The sequence below is a fragment of the Molothrus aeneus genome, chromosome 4, assembly GCF_037042795.1.
Source record: "Molothrus aeneus isolate 106 chromosome 4, BPBGC_Maene_1.0, whole genome shotgun sequence".
NCBI lineage: Eukaryota > Metazoa > Chordata > Aves > Passeriformes > Icteridae > Molothrus > Molothrus aeneus.
The window spans coordinates 46,884,558-46,894,448 of NC_089649.1; positions in this window are offsets into that span (position 1 = coordinate 46,884,558).

The window sequence follows — 9,891 nt, forward strand, 5'->3', positions numbered from 1 at the left end:
TCTCTGAGGTGTTTCCCAGCCAAACACAGGTGAGAACAGGGTATTTCTGACTACCAAGACACATCATGGAAACTAGATTACAGGTCCTTCTGATGACAAGGGCTTTCAGGCATATAAAGGATTAACCATCTTCCCAGGTATTATTCCTATTAACCAATTTCCTTGCAGGTCTATAAATACATAGACTTTTTCAGTTTTAAAAAGTGATGAGTGAGTAACCTGCCAACCAAAAAAAAGAGTCTGTCAGCTCCAGTGGCCAGTGAGAGGCCAGTTCTCCACCAAGGCCCTTCTTCTCAGGGTATGGGCTCAAACAAGGGGTGTTTGTCTGGGATAACACCTGGGAGTGGGAACCCAGACTGGCTCCCAAATGCCACACATCATGGATTCAGGTTGTCTCCACTTTGGTATGTCAGTGTCTCTGATCAAAATAAGGACAGTGTTGTACCGTGTTCAGACATCTATAGTGGATGCTAAAATCCAGATGAGCCAGAAGTCTCACATCTCAGCATAATTCACTCCCAAAATTACTGGGGCTGTTGCTACTTCTGTCATGGCAAGTTCAGGAGCCAGCTGACCACAGCATCCTTCCCTGTGACCTTCTCCTCTTCAGTTCCTTGTAATGTGCACTCCAGTGTGTAACAGCACACCTAATGAGACATCAGCCCAGGACTTTGGAATGAATAAAGCTGATTGAAATTCAGAATTTCTTTTTTATAAGGAGGTTCTGATATTGCAAGTTAATTCTTGCTGTCAAAGTTTGAAACAAAGTGTGTTTGTCATATATTGAAAGTATTTTGAGGATTTTCTTTTGGACTGTGTAAGTTTTTTAACATTAATTATATTTATCTTATTTATCTGGATGATAGCTTCCTACCTTTAAAAGATTAAAACTTGTAAAGATTTAGAGAATTAAAACTATTAGAAAGAGTATAATTTCTAAACGGTAAATACAAAAGTTACATTTGGGAAATTGAGAAGTCCACCATTATTGGAATACCTCACTGACTTATTTTCAAATGATATTTCATATAACAAGCATTAAAAAACAAACAAACAAACAAACCCAAACCCACAAAAAAAGCCTAATTATAAAGCAGCCTTTTCTGATTGCTAAACACAGTGGCAGAAATGTTTTCCTCCCCTTCAGAGAGAGTGCTGATGATGTGTTCCTGTGAGTAGGTCCCCTTGAAACATGATTTGAAACCAGGGACATTATTAGAAAAGGCTTTTACAGAAAGAGTGCTGGTCTGAGGAGGATTTCAAGGTTCTGAACTTGCTGCTCCAGTTCTTGATTCAGCTTTTTCTAAGGGTTTGGCTTTTTTTTCCACATTTGGCAGGCAGCTCCTGCCTGGGTTTTTTCATGGTTGTCCCTGTTGAATTTTCTGAAAGAGAAAAGAGACCAAGTAGAGCAAGACCACCAACTCCTTTCTTTAAAAGAAGTGGCCACCATAGGAAGTCTCAAACATAGTATTGGTCACCAAATTTTTGTAAATAAAACTCTTCACTGTTCACTGTCAAGTAACAGGTTTAAGTCACGCTGGATGGCAAGTGCTGCACAAGGATTAATTTAGTTAAAAACCCTGATCATTCAGGTTTGTGTCTGGAAGTGCCTCAAAGAAAAGACAGACCACTTTGCCTTTTGTTCCCAGTCACCACTACTTTATCACAATGTATCCAGATCAATATTTTAGACACTAAATAATTTTATGGACTTTATTGCACTGTGATTTTAAAAAAAAGTGTTTGGTTTTGTTTTCTTTTTTTCTAAGTTATCGCTATGATTGTATCTAAAGATATTCATTATCATTTTTCTTGATTGCTATAATTTAAGAGTATTACAAACTGTGGAATGATGCAATTTAAACAAACCAGCTTATTTTAGTCATTCTCTAGCCTTTAAGAACAGACCAGATTTCAAACACCTGAGTAATTAAGCCAATGGCAGTTTTACTAAGGAACTTCACTTTTGACTGCTTCATTCTTCAGCCTTAAATTTTGCTCAAGCCTAAGTAGCCATTCCATGTTCACAAAAAAGTGCCACAATATCTTCTCTCCTGCTTAGTGAAACCTGTATAAACTGCTGCACTTTCCAACCACAGCAAAGAATCCCTGAGGCTGGGATATGACTGTCTTCCACCTTGTTCCCATAAGCAGTGCCCTGCATTGGAAACCTTTCCCTGAGACAAAGTCTGTTGTGCTCTGCCATCGCTGGCAGTTGGGCTGTGCAGTCTTCACGTGGCCATCAACTTTGCCTTCTGTCCTCTCATTTTCTGCTGGAGTCATTTTCCTTCTCAGCCTGGGCTCCACTGGAGAGATGGTAGCCAGGAAAAGAAAACCTCTTACTAGGTTTCTGCAAATATGAAAATTAAATAAGAACATAGTGAATAATGAAAATTTTAGCTTGAGTCAATGAGCAAACAATGCGGTTCAGGACGCAGGCAGAGAGCAATGGGGGCTGTTAACAGCTTAGCAGTGGTTGTTTCCTATGCATTGACCAAGAAAAGGTCCTTTTCCAGGAAGCAACTCAAATGGAAATACAGCTGGGATGGGAGGTGTTCACTGAAAAAGAGTCCAAAGCAGACTCTGTGATTTTCCTTGAGTTTCTGTACCACCAGGGCAATCAAGTGATAGTTAATTGAAAGTGTAGATTAGTGCATGCCTCATACAGCATATTACAGGACACCTGGCATAATTTCAGTGCTAAGTTCATGTGCTGTGACATTTTTATTTCCAGAAGCCTAAATTTGGACTTTCAGACACTCCTTAGCTTTTCAGCTGTCACCAACAGTTTGTTGGTGCCTGTGACTGATGGCAGGATAAGGCCAAACAGAGTATATCAAGCTTTTTTTATTTGCAGGGATGCATTTTCTGAGGCAAGTGGCCTCAAGCACTACTCTTCATCTTATCATGAACTGTCTTTCTTTTCAGTGTTGCTTAGCATGCTTTTGGTTCCTTCAGACAGTCATTAGGGATATTTTGCAGCTTTCAGTGTCATCATGATTGTCCGTTTTATCCTAGTGCTTTGATGTTAGAGTCCCAAACTTTGTTCATAAGGGAAAAAAAGCAAACAAAAGACCCAAGAAAAAAAATCACAAGAGTATAGTTGTATCCAGCTTATATCTTTGGATCCTACTCCTCGTGACAGCTGCTTGACTGCATAAAAATATACTCCAGGCTTTGGTGAACAAACATACCACACCTAGCACAGCTGAAATAAGAACTCCTTCTTCCTTTCAACTTTGTTTTCCTTGCAGAACACAGAAACCATCCTCCTTTGTACACCAGGAACTGCAGTCCACAACTGAGCTCTCATGAAAATCTTCAGATGCCTGGTCAGGGCTATGAGAAGAGTTTCACAGTCAGGAGACCCAAATGGTAGGGTCATAAGGAGCACTGAAAAAAGGTGCTGTATCTCTGTTGTCATCATATCACAAGACTTCTATTGTCTTTACAGTGCAAGGGTTCCATATTGCTAGAGTTTTGTACCTCCTTGATGTTTCTTGTAGGCAGCTCCTCTAAGCACTGACTCTTCCTTGTCCTCACAGCAGCCAACTAACTCCAGTTCCTACCAATCCACTTTTTTTATAACACTCTTCTCATTGGCTGCAGCTGTGGCCTGTTAACATCAGGCCTGTTCCTAATCTTTAGTAATTGGTTCAGCTGCAACTCTTTAGGGGATAAGATTACATCCTATACCACCTTCATTTACCCATACTGTATCCCCCTACATAGATCATATGCACTATATAATACACTCTACACTACTTTGTTACTTCTCTTACAGCCAATGTCAAATACTAGGCCAATTTTTAAACACTCATCTGTCTCCATATGAAAAGTGCATCTACCACATCACATCACAAGTTCACAACTAACTTTATACACGTTTTTGTTCTTACTGTACCATGTGTTTGATTTTGAACTAAAACACCCACCCCGTCAAGTTATTTTTTGGGCTATATGTGCTGACATGTGCTTAAGTGAGAAACATCCTCTGTTTATTCAGTTGTACCCAGATCCTTATACCTCATTTGTAGCAAGCCATAAAACACAGGCTGAAGCATGAAAATGTTGCAACAGGGATGTCATGGTTTGGTATCACCTTCAAATCCACTCTTAGCTATTTCTCATCTTCCCTTTGCTACTCAGAGTAACAATTTCAGGGCTATGCTTGATTCTTGACAATCTGCTCTGTGTTTTGCTTTCTCCCAGTTTAATGAATTTATCATATCTCCTGCGCTTACTGTTGCTTTTCCACACAAGAACCTTATCATTTATACATTTTTACTGAATTTTTTTTCTGAAGTTGAACTCTTTCTCTGTCATGGGATCAGGAAATTAACACTTGATTTTCAAAAACAGCTAGATAAAAGAAATACTCATATTAAAAAGAAATACTCAAGTTAAAAAGAAAAATCTATCTAGCAAAATAAAACCTTACCATCACAAAATGAAGTGGTGGAGTAATCACAGTGCCTATATAATGGATAGCAATACACAAGAAACAGACACCATTTCTCTATTAAAGTAGTCTGATGTTATTTTCAGAGTTCTAGAACATATTTTCATTATTTAGATGGAGAAGGATAGCTAACATGAAGTATATGTTTTTCTTTAGGAAACATGTACTACCAGGAAATGGAAACACAGGACACGAGATGATTTTCCCTCTAGTTGTATTATACACATATTGAAATCAAGAATAACCCAGGTGACACAACATCCCACACAGAGAAATGCTGGATTTTAGCTATTTATTTTTATTTGACTACTAATTGGCACAGTGCTGGTGAACTGGGGAATATGGCAGAACTGTTTGAATATCTCATTTATTCTTCTTTCTCTGACAATGAACAAGTAAAAATAAATATAGAAGCATTCACCATAAAAACACACTAAGAAAATTAGTTCAGGAATGTTAGTTTATTTGTGATAGGATAATTCGATTAAGGACAATTAAATTTTAATGCCCATTTAAGTCAAGTAATGCAGTCCACCAGCTGTTATCAGAATGAGTGCAATCCTTAAACTAAATAGCTATTTAAAAGGCAATCTCAGATTAGGTAAACCCTGCATGTGCTTAGTTTTGCTCTCTAAGTGGGTCTGCTGGTTTTAACAGGACTGCTCACATACATCAAGCTGTCTTGCTTTGCAAGAATGAGCCCTATCCCCACCTCTCTGCATCAGACCAAAGACCAGACCTCTGTAGCAGAAGAATGTGACAAACCAGCCATTACAACTTCTTATCATCATAGGACAAATTTAGTTGTACTTCCCCAAGCATGATGGTCCAATGCCAAGCTTTCCTTGGTAGATCCCCTGGAAAGAAGAAGAAAGGGGAAGAACAAAGACACAGCCTGCTCCTACAAAGAGCTTGGGAGACACAGTTTGGCCATTTCTTCAGCTGATGGAGCTTTGGCTGGGTAGGATAACCCCTTCTCCTACTGGGCAATAGGATTTTCCAACTCCACTGCTGCCCCACATATCTTGGCCCATCTTCCAATGCAGCCTGGGCTCAGTCCCGTGGGGCTGAGGTGGTTTTGCTGCAGCTCCCACCCTTCTAATGCCAAAGACAGCTGCCTGCCCACACCTTCAGTGTCTTCATATCAAAGTGGATCTCACTGACCCAAAACCTGCAGTACAGGGCAGCCAGGCCTTTTTGGCCAGCAGAAGATCCAGATGTGTCAGTATTATGCTTGTCCATATTATCAATCTGTGCATCCCTGTCAATTTGGACACGTGCTGGACTTACTAGATTGACTGTCTGTGTGTGGCACAGCTGCAGCTTTGCTGTGTCCTACTTCTGGAGCAGCCATGCATGCATAGTCTGGTTACCAGACATATTAATCATACCTGGAGGTGGCCATTTTATTTGCTTTTTAAATAAGACAGCTGATCACAGATGGATTATCTTTATCCTTGTGGATAATAGCATGACCTTTCTGGACTGCTATCCAAATATTTAGTCCTTTTTTTGGCACACAGTCATTTCCTGTGCTTCAAACAAAGAGATTATTGAACACAAACACATTTGAGGTGAATGCTCAAGTAAGAGTAAACTCATCATTCTCTTCAGTGAACAAACACAGTGGAAACCTGACAAGAGCAAAAACTGTTGTAGTCTGCAATGCATTCATTACTGACTGAACATATGCTGCAATTGTTACTACCATTTATCACTGCCTGGTGGCAAAGCAAGATCCATGACTAAGCAGTGTTGGTGATCTCACAGTGCCCTTGTCTTTTCACAGTCACAGCCTCCTTACAGCTGTCCAAATTTCAAGCTCTCACATCATATAGGTTTGAAAAGCTGGAGTGTTCTTGGGAAGTTAAAAAGCCTGGAGATATATGCAGGCCTTCTCAGGTCATACCAGGCCACTCTGTCCAGTGGGTGTTCTTTCCACAGTCCCATTTGATAACACCATTATTAAATGTAGAATTGCAAATGCACAACAGTACTGAACAACCCATTCTGACATTGAAGTAAAGCACTATTTCAAGAATATTCTTTCAAAGGTGCCTTAGGTCCAGATCTCTTTAGATTGAACAGATGCTAAAAGATTTTGTTGGTTCTGCAGCTGTGAACCCTTCGCAAATGCATCATTTAATAAGAAACTTTTCCATTCAGTCTAAGACAGATGGTATGCTGAAAGGAGCTGTGTCAGTCTAGCCTAATGACACAAATTAAATGGTAATTATTTTCTTCTGTGCGTTTCCAATGTTTCAATGTATTTGAACCTGTCACTGTATTTGCTGGTTCTCTTTAGTGTACGATATGAAATCTCTCAGAGGTGCAGGGTAATTCAGGCTGCATACACCAGCAGCAAAAAACTAAGACACATTGAGCAACTAGAAATGAAAGAAGTGCTCCATTTCTGTTAATGAAAGTTTAACAGGTGAAAAAACCCAGACATTTCAGAGGAAATAGGATACTGCTTTTCAATCTGTTCTTTACCAAGCAAAGACTGAAAAATTGTTTGCTTTCACAAAGGTCGTTGTTGTTCAGATCATGAAGCAGGGCACTAGCAGAAGAGCTTCAAAAGTAAAGAGAAGCTAAAGTCAAATTGCCCAGAGAAGCAAAAGCAAAGCAAAACCTGGAGTCTGGAAAATTTTAGGCAAAACCATATACAAACAAAAAAAGGGGAAAAAAATCTTATGATGTACAGCAATGCAACTAAGACAGAAATATTTTTGTGAATAACAGCTTATAGCTGGGGGAAGACAGGATGATACAATATACACTACACAGTTCACTGTTAGAGTGGTAAAAGTGGGATCAGTTATCTTGAGATTGCTTCCACTTCATAGAACTTTGAATCCTGTCAGAAGATTTAATAAGACTTGCATATTGACAAGAAAGCAACATTCCAGTTCCAGTATCAACATGTCAAGAGAAGGAGATTTGTTTCCTAGAGGTGTACTGGGCAAGTCAAGAACACGTAAAAGATAACAGGTGAGGAGGAGACTGCATCTCCACAGCAGTGTTAGAGGGTGAGGAAAGGAGCAGATGACTTGTGCTGACTCCTTAGGCATGTGGCAAACACAGAGCCAGGCTGAAGAGGAGAGTGCAGATGGGGAAGGTGGGAGGTTTGCAGACATTGAGTGTAGCTGTGGGTATGGGGGAAAGGTGAGAAAGCTGCGAAGATCAAGATGAAGAGGGCGGAGATGAAATTCTGAATAAGAAAGGAATCTGGTTCTGTTGATTTCCTTGGGGTGACTATACTGACAAAAGATATTTTTCTGTCCCCACGTGACCTCTGTAACTTATCCCTAACCTGCCTTCAGAAGGTTGTTGTACCTTTGAAAATGCCAATTTCAGAAAGTATTAAGTGTGGCCTAATTTTAAAGCGTCTGTTTCCAGTGGTAAGTATTGTATGATTGCCGGGGTTTTTCCCCCTTGAATAAATGCATTAGTGCTATATATCTTTCTGATTATCATCCACAGGTTTGCATATGTGAAAAACCACAAACATTTTCCTTTGGGAGGGAAAATCAGTCAAGTTTGTATTAGCTGCAGTAGAAAACAAGGGGGAAAAAAGAAAAGAAAAAGAAAAGAAAAAAAAAGAAAAAATAATTAGACAAAAATCAGATTTGATTTCAACTTAAAAATCAGGCAACCCTTCGAAGGCAGGCAACCCTTCAAACTGAATTATGCAGAAGGGCTCCTGCTCTCACAGAAATTGCTCTGCAGAGCATGGAGAACAGCTTATCATGAAGGCTCATGGACCATGAGTGTCCCATGGTTGTCCCACAGACCCATGGTGTCTTCTAAAGCAGCCCCAGGAGCTGGTCATTAAGCACACTGAATTCCAGGTTGCTCGCTGGAGCTGGCAGCTGTTATGTCCTCTTTTTCCTCTAAGGCTGCTCAGCCACACACATCCAGCGTCAAAGCTCCATGAGGATGGATGCTACAGCCCTTCGAAGGGAAACCCAAGAGAAGTTAGCAAGATGCACCTCACCACAGGTAAGGGCAGGATGCTAAGCAGTGGATACACTGCTTCCTCACAGATATGCTGGCACAGTCACCACAGAGCTCTCTCCAAAGTGATTCCTACAGTCACACCATGTAGATCAAGAAGTAGGTTATTTTTACTGGCCAAATATTATACCCTCTGTTGCCAGGGTCATCACCTTCATACCCTTGTGTCACCTTTCTCCTCCAACACTGTTTCAAAATTGCATTGCAGCTGAAGTAACCTTTAGGTTAGAAGTTACAGTGGAGTTAGAACCACGACAGTGATTCATATGTGAGCAATCCTGCCTACCAGTATTTATTTATTTGAAGTAAATAATAAAACTGCATTTCTTCAGACAAATGTTTCTCAAAAAAATGCAACATATCAATTTTTCTCACATTAAAAAAACTCCCATTTCATTGTTTCTGTTTCTAGCATAATTTGTCATTCTTTTATTTGCTATCATCATATAACAGCACACTTTCTGGTGTAGCATCATTTTGTGTACAAATGTTCTATGTCAACATCCCCTGAAAGAAGCATTTTTTAATTTTGGCATGAAAGTTACTTCAAAGTTATCACAATGTCACATCAACAGACTACTGAAGATCCAGCAAAAATTATAATACCATGTAATTTAGCTCTGCTTTCTTATTTCAAATACCATCCTGTTGCGACCACAAAGTGAAAATGGCCTAAATGAGAACAGAATAAAGAAAGATGAACAATTTCTGAAGTAGAATAATTTATCAGGACAACAATTTAGAGCTAAATGTGAGAACAATACGTAGCAAACAGTGTGAAAGTTGGGTTTTTTCAGAGCCTTGCAAAACCTTAGGAGGGAGCAGCTTTCAAAAACAGACAGTGGAATGTGCATAAAGGAATCTTTCTTGAATAAATAGTTCTCGATAAATATTTATATAAGGAAAAATCAGAAATCAGACGAAGCACAGTGCAGAGGGTTTTCATCATTGTTAGAGTGGTGCAGATCTTTCCAGGAAGCTAAAATGTCATTTGAATATGGTATCATTACTTTGTATATGGAGTATGGACTTAATATCAACTGATTTCAGCTGGAGCCAAACTGGAGCAATGCTGATACTGTGGTATTTTCCAGAAATAGAAGACAACGTTACCAATTTAAAGACAGCACTGACTGTCACAAAACCTGGCTTCAGCCCTCAGCTCTGCCATTGAAATCAGTCTTGGACACAAGAAAATTATTCATAACTCCTTTGTGCTGGAATTGTGCTGGCAGTGCACTGCTGGCCCCCCTTGTAACTTGGTACTAGACCAAAGAGGTCTTGCAACGAAGTATTTTGCTTGATGCACTCAAATTCTAGTGAAAATTTGATATTTTTTATTTGCTTCATCCAGGTTTGTTCAAAATCTCTGTACTATAAATTATTCGTTCCCTTCTCCTTTCTTTCCTCTC